Source organism: Chlorocebus sabaeus, chromosome 20 (genome assembly GCF_047675955.1).
Source record: "Chlorocebus sabaeus isolate Y175 chromosome 20, mChlSab1.0.hap1, whole genome shotgun sequence".
Classification (NCBI taxonomy): Eukaryota; Metazoa; Chordata; class Mammalia; order Primates; family Cercopithecidae; genus Chlorocebus; species Chlorocebus sabaeus.
Genome location: NC_132923.1, coordinates 77,787,896 through 77,793,827, shown reverse-complemented (window position 1 = coordinate 77,793,827; position 5,932 = coordinate 77,787,896). Strand labels below are relative to the sequence as shown.

Sequence of the window (5,932 nt, the reverse complement as noted above, 5' to 3'; positions counted from 1 at the left end):
CCATGGGGCTGGGGAACTGCCAATGGGCAGAGCCTGGTGGAGCGTTTTGTTGTTGTTTGCCATGTGAAGTAGCTTACACTTCATCCTCTATGTGAAGGAAAACCACAAAGTGTCTTAACCCAGAAGAATACCTGGATTTGCATGTTTTAAAGTGCCTCATAAAGACTGTGTGTCTAGGTGAGAGCAGATATCAGGGAGCTATTAAGAAACTATTGTAATTGTCCAGGAGAGAGGCAGCAGGGCCTGAACTGGGGCAGAAGCAGTTAATGTGGCCTAGATGGCAGAGACAGGGTTTGGAAATCTAGATCAATAGGGTTTGGAAACTAACTTAATGTAGAGGGTAAGAAAGAAGGAAGTATTTACAATGATTCCGTCTTCAGGCACTAAAACATAAAAGCTTCTATAGACCAAAGCTACGATAAACAAAGTGAGAAGGACAAGAGACAGATGGGGAAAAGTATTTGCTACATATATGAAAGACAATAGACTATATATAAGTATTAACTAAGAATATCAATAAGAAAAAGATTTTTAAAAGTCTAACAGAAGAAAACTGATATAAACAAATAAGTCCAGGAGAAGAAATATAAAGGGGCAGTAAACTTTAGAAAAGAAGCCCAATATCACTAGTAATCAGAAAAATAAAACACTGAGCTATCACTTCATATATATCATATTGGCACATACTTAAAAATCTAATAATACCAAAAGTTGATGAGCATATGAAACAGTGAGAAGACTCAGACATTGCTGGTATAAGTCTAAATTGTTACATCATCGCTTTGGAGAACATTTGGGCATTATTCAGCAAATTTGATGATAGATATACTCTGTATCTCAGCAATTTCACATTTAAGTATATATTCTGGATAAGCTCTGCATATATTCACAGAGAATATGCGGACAAAACCCAAGTGCTTATCAATGGAGAAATGCATTGTAGTATATTCATCTCATGTAATACTTATAACGGTTAAAATAAGTGAGCTGGGACGTTCTGGTTTTAGTTAAAATGGAATGAGCACACTCTAATCTGTCTCTCTTACTATTGACTACTAAAGAGCCTGGAGAGAATACGTAAGGAACTATCTGAGGACTCTGACAAGTAAACAATAACAGGTGGGTTGGGAAGGGAAATAAAAACTAAAAGCACAACTGACACAGGGGTGTTATTAGTCAGCATCCTCAAGAGAAAACCAATAGGATGTATATATACACGTATTGTTTTCTCTATGTGTGTATATATACACACACACACAAAGATACATGTACATATATACACACACAGAGATGTATCTATCTATAGATATGTATCTATATATAGATATCTATATATATATCGAGAGAGATTTATTGTAAGAAATTGGATCATATGATTATAGAGGCTGAAAGGTCTCAAGATCTTCAGTCAGCAAGCTGGAGGCCTAGGACAGCTGGTGGTGTAGTTCCATTCTGAATCTGAAAGTCTGAGAACCAGGAGAGCCACTGGTATAGAACCAGTCTACAAGCTGGCAGCCTAAAGACCTAGGAAGAGCTGATGCTTCAAGTTTGAAGGAAGGAAAAAAAACAATGTCCGAGCTCAAAGTCAGTCAGGCAGGAAGCGCTCCCTCTTACTCATGGGAAGGTCAGTCTTTTTGTTCTATTCAGGACTTCAACTGATGTTTGGATGATACCCATACACGCTGGGGAGGGCCATCTGTGTACTCAGTCTATCAATCTAAATATTAATCTCATTCACAAAAAACCTTGTAGACACACCCAAAATAATGTTTGATCAAATGTTTGGGTACCCCAATGCCCAGTTAAATTGACACATAAAGTCAACCATCACTGGAGGGTTAAGTCTCCTGAGGTTTTCTTCCCCTGCTGTATCTCCTAGCTTAAACCCTAAGGCAGCCTGGATCTCTGAACTGTGCAGTAAACATGGACAGTAAAAACATCAAGATGAACTCTCTCTTTCTGGCTGGAAGACTGAAAGGGTGGGCCCTTCAGGACAAAGACTGTAGGGGTACTTCCATTTCATTTTATTCTTTTTATTCTCCTAGCTTGGTGCTAAAGCCAGCCTTAGTCATGAACTATACTCCTGCCGTGGTGGTGGCAACAGTGGTTTCTTATGCAATAAAAAGTGTAAGAGAAAATTCTTCCCTCTGACCAAAAGAACTGGGAAAAGAGACTCCTGTGGTCTAAAGACTGAAGGGTTCTCCATCATTTTGTTCCTCCTTTTTCTAACTGCTGCATTCTCAAAGTGGACACAATTGTGAAAAATGTCTGACAGCACAGGAGGTTCAAACCCTGGCTTTCTATCCAGCACACCAGGAAAATGCAAACCTGCATATGGAAGAGTGGGGAAATCAAGGCAAAGAGGGAGCTGGAAAAAGTGATCTATTAAATCTGGGTATGAAATCCTGTGCTCACTCCCAGGATTCATGTACAAGGAACTGACCCAAAAAAGTATAATGAAGGCTTTGAGACTGAACTATAATGTGGACCATTTCCCAGGTCCCAGACCAGCCCCTGGATAGTGTCCACATGGGGCATACCCTAATAGCACTGCAAAGGCTTTGAAAATGAAGCTAGCATTAGAACCTCAGCCCACAAAAGGTAGGTTGGGAGTTGTAGTATGAGCCTAACTCTTTTAATTGCTTAAAAAAAAAAAACAACATTCTTCAGAGAATCTTTTTTTTTTTTTTTTTTTTTTTTTTTGAGACAGAGTCTCACTGCAACACCCATACTGGAGTGCAATGGAATGATCACAGTTCACTCCGGCCTCAACTTTCCTAGGCTCAGGTGCTTCTCCCATCTTAGCCTCCCAAATAGCTGGGACAAAAGGTACACACCACTATGCCTGATAATTTTTTTGTATTTTTTGTAAAGACAGGGTTTTGCCATATTTCCCAGGCTGGTCTCAAACTCCTGGGCTCAACTGACCCATCCATCTTGGCCTCCCAAAGTGCTGAGATTACAGGCAAGCCACCACACCCAGCCTCTTCAAAGAATCTTAACAGGACCCAGAGAATTATAACATAATTCAATGCCTAAGATATAATTCAAAATTAGTCAATACACAAATAACAAAAAATCAAGAAAATCTCATCAACTCTCAAAGAAAAAAGACAACCAACCAATCAACAGACACCAACACCAAATTGACCCAGATGCTGATGGTGGAATAAACAAAGACTTTAAGAAACTATTATACACACACACACACCACACACACACACATGCACACACACAATTATAATTAAGCTTCATGAATTGGGAGAGAACATTAGTGAATAGTGAAACAAATGAAAAGATGGGCATTTTCAGCAAAGAAAATAGAAGCTAATAAAAAAATGAAAATTTCATAATGAAAAAATACAATGATAGAAATAAAATAATTCACTGAAGGAGATCGGTAACATAATGGAGATAGAGTCAGTGAACTTGAAGATGAGGAATTAGTCTGGCCATCTTTTCCTGTAAATATTTACTATATTACAAATAGTAAATATTTCAGAATTGAATGATCACAAACTATGCTGTAACTCCTCAGTTCTGCAATTATAGCATGAAAACAGCCGTAGATGGTATGTAAATTAATGGAAATAGCTGTTTCAACAAATCTTTATTTAATGAACAGGCAAGCTAGATTTGTCCTGTGAACCAAGGTTTTCTGACCACTGAGATAGATCAATGGAAGCTGTCTAATCTGAAAAACGCAGAAAAGTAACCGAAAAACAATAAACAGTCTCAGGGACAAGTGGACTAATATCAAAAGATGTGACATTCATGTCATTGGAGTGAAAAGACAGAATGATAGAAAAGAGAAGAAAGAGATTAGTATTAGAAAAATATTTGAAGAAATCATGGCTAAAACTTCTCAGATTCGGGGGAATTCATGTGGAGGTCAGAGTGGAAGCAGGCATGAGTGGTGAGCAGAAGAAAACATGGCTGTCAAAGTGTTTGAGTCTGTAGGCAAGTTTGGCCTGGCCTTAGCTGTTGCAGGAGGCGTGGTGAACTCTGCCTTATATAATGTGGATGCTGGGCACAGAGCTGTCATCTTTGACCGATTCCATGGAGTACAGGACATTGTGGTGGGGGAAGGGACTCACTTTCTCATCCTGTGGGTACAGAAACCAATTATCTTTGACTACCATTCTCGACCATGTAATGTGCCAGTCATCACTGGTAGCAAAGATTTACAGAATGTCAACATCACACTGCACATCCCCTTCCAGCCCGTCACTAGCCAGTTTCCTCACATCTTCACCAGCACTGGAGAGGACTATGATGAGCACGTGCTGCTGTCCATCATGACCAAGATACTCAAATCAGTGGTGGTTCGCTTTGATGCTGGAGAACTAATCACCCAGAGAGAGCTGGTGTCCAAGCAGATGAGCAACAACCTTATGGAGCGAACAGCCACCTTTGGGCTCATCCTAGATGCCGTGTTCCTGACATATCTGACCTTCGGGAAGGAGTTCACAGAAGCGGTGGAAGCCAAACAGGCAGCTCAGCAGGAAGCAGACAGGGCCAGATTTATGGTGGAAAAGGCTGAGCAGCAGGAAAAGGCAGCCATCATCTCTGCTGAGGGTGAGTCCAAGGCAACTGAGCTGATTGCCAACTCACTGGCCCCCAGATGGCCTGATCAAGCTGTGCAAGCTGTAAGCTGCAGAGGACATTGTATAACAGCTCTCACGCTCTCATAACATCACCTACCTGCTGGCAGGGCAGTCTGTGCTCCTCCGGCTGTCCCAGTGAGGGCCCACTTTGCCTGCACCTCCGCAGGCTGACTGGGCCACAGCCCTGATGATATTTAACATTGCCTTCCTTCTGCCCCCACCCCAGAAATCACTGTGAAATTTCATGATTGGCTTAAAGTGATGGAAAATCACTTCAGATCTCAGATTTGATGAAGGCCATAGATTTACAGTTTTAAAAAGCTCAAGAAACCCCAAACAAGATAAATTCAAAGTAAAATACACCAAGACACATGATGAAACTGAATACAATGAAAAACATCTTGAAAGAAACCAGAAAACATTGGGGAACAATGACTGCATATTTCTCATCAGAAACCATGGAGACCAGAAAACAGTGGAACAACATTTTTAAAGGCCTATGAGAAAAGAGCTGCAAACCCAGAATTCTGTATCTAGTGAAAATGTCCTTCAGGAGCAAAGACAAAATTAAGATATTTTCAGATAAAGGAAAACCAACAAAATGTGCTACTAGTAGACCTGCTCTAAAATAAATGCTAAAGGAAGTTCTTCAGGTGGAGAGGAAATGATAAAAGCAACAAAAATACTTGGACTTTAGGAATGAAGAAAGCACAAGATAAAAAGAGAAAAGATGTAATTTACCAGTATCTGGAACAAAAAAAGAGGCTATCACCACAGAACTCACAGATTTTAAAGGATAACTGACATACTATAATGACTCATAAATTTGACAGCTTAGATAAAATGGTCCATTTTCTTAAAATACACAAACTACCAAAACTCACTCATGAAGAGATGCATGACCTACATAGTCCTATATTTACTAAAGAAATTGAGTTTATAGTTAAAGACCTTCCAATGAAGGAAAGTTTGGGCCCAAGTAGTTTCACTGGTGAACTGCACCAAACATTAAAGGAAAAATAATGTTAATTGTACATAATCTTTCAAAAAATAGAGAAAAAGGAACATTCCCAACTCCTTTTATGTGACCAGCATTATCCTGATACTCAAACCAGACACAGCACAATAAAATAAAAGAAAATTAAACAAAATATTGACAAATCAAATCCGGTAGTATACGAAAAGGATAATAGCTCACAACCAAGTGGGATTAATACAAAGAATGCAAGGTGATTCATCATTGAAAAAAATCAAAAACTGTAATCCACCCTATTAACAGAATAAAGAAAAACTACATGATAATAGATGCAGAAAAAGCAATATCC

The 5,932-nt window shown here is 39.3% G+C and overlaps 1 pseudogene; it reads left to right on the top strand.

Annotated features, from left to right (window-relative positions):
• The first annotated feature begins 3,894 nt into the window (after positions 1-3,894).
• Positions 3,895-4,746, top strand: LOC103224725 (prohibitin 1 pseudogene; annotated as a pseudogene).
• The last annotated feature ends 1,186 nt before the right edge of the window (positions 4,747-5,932 follow it).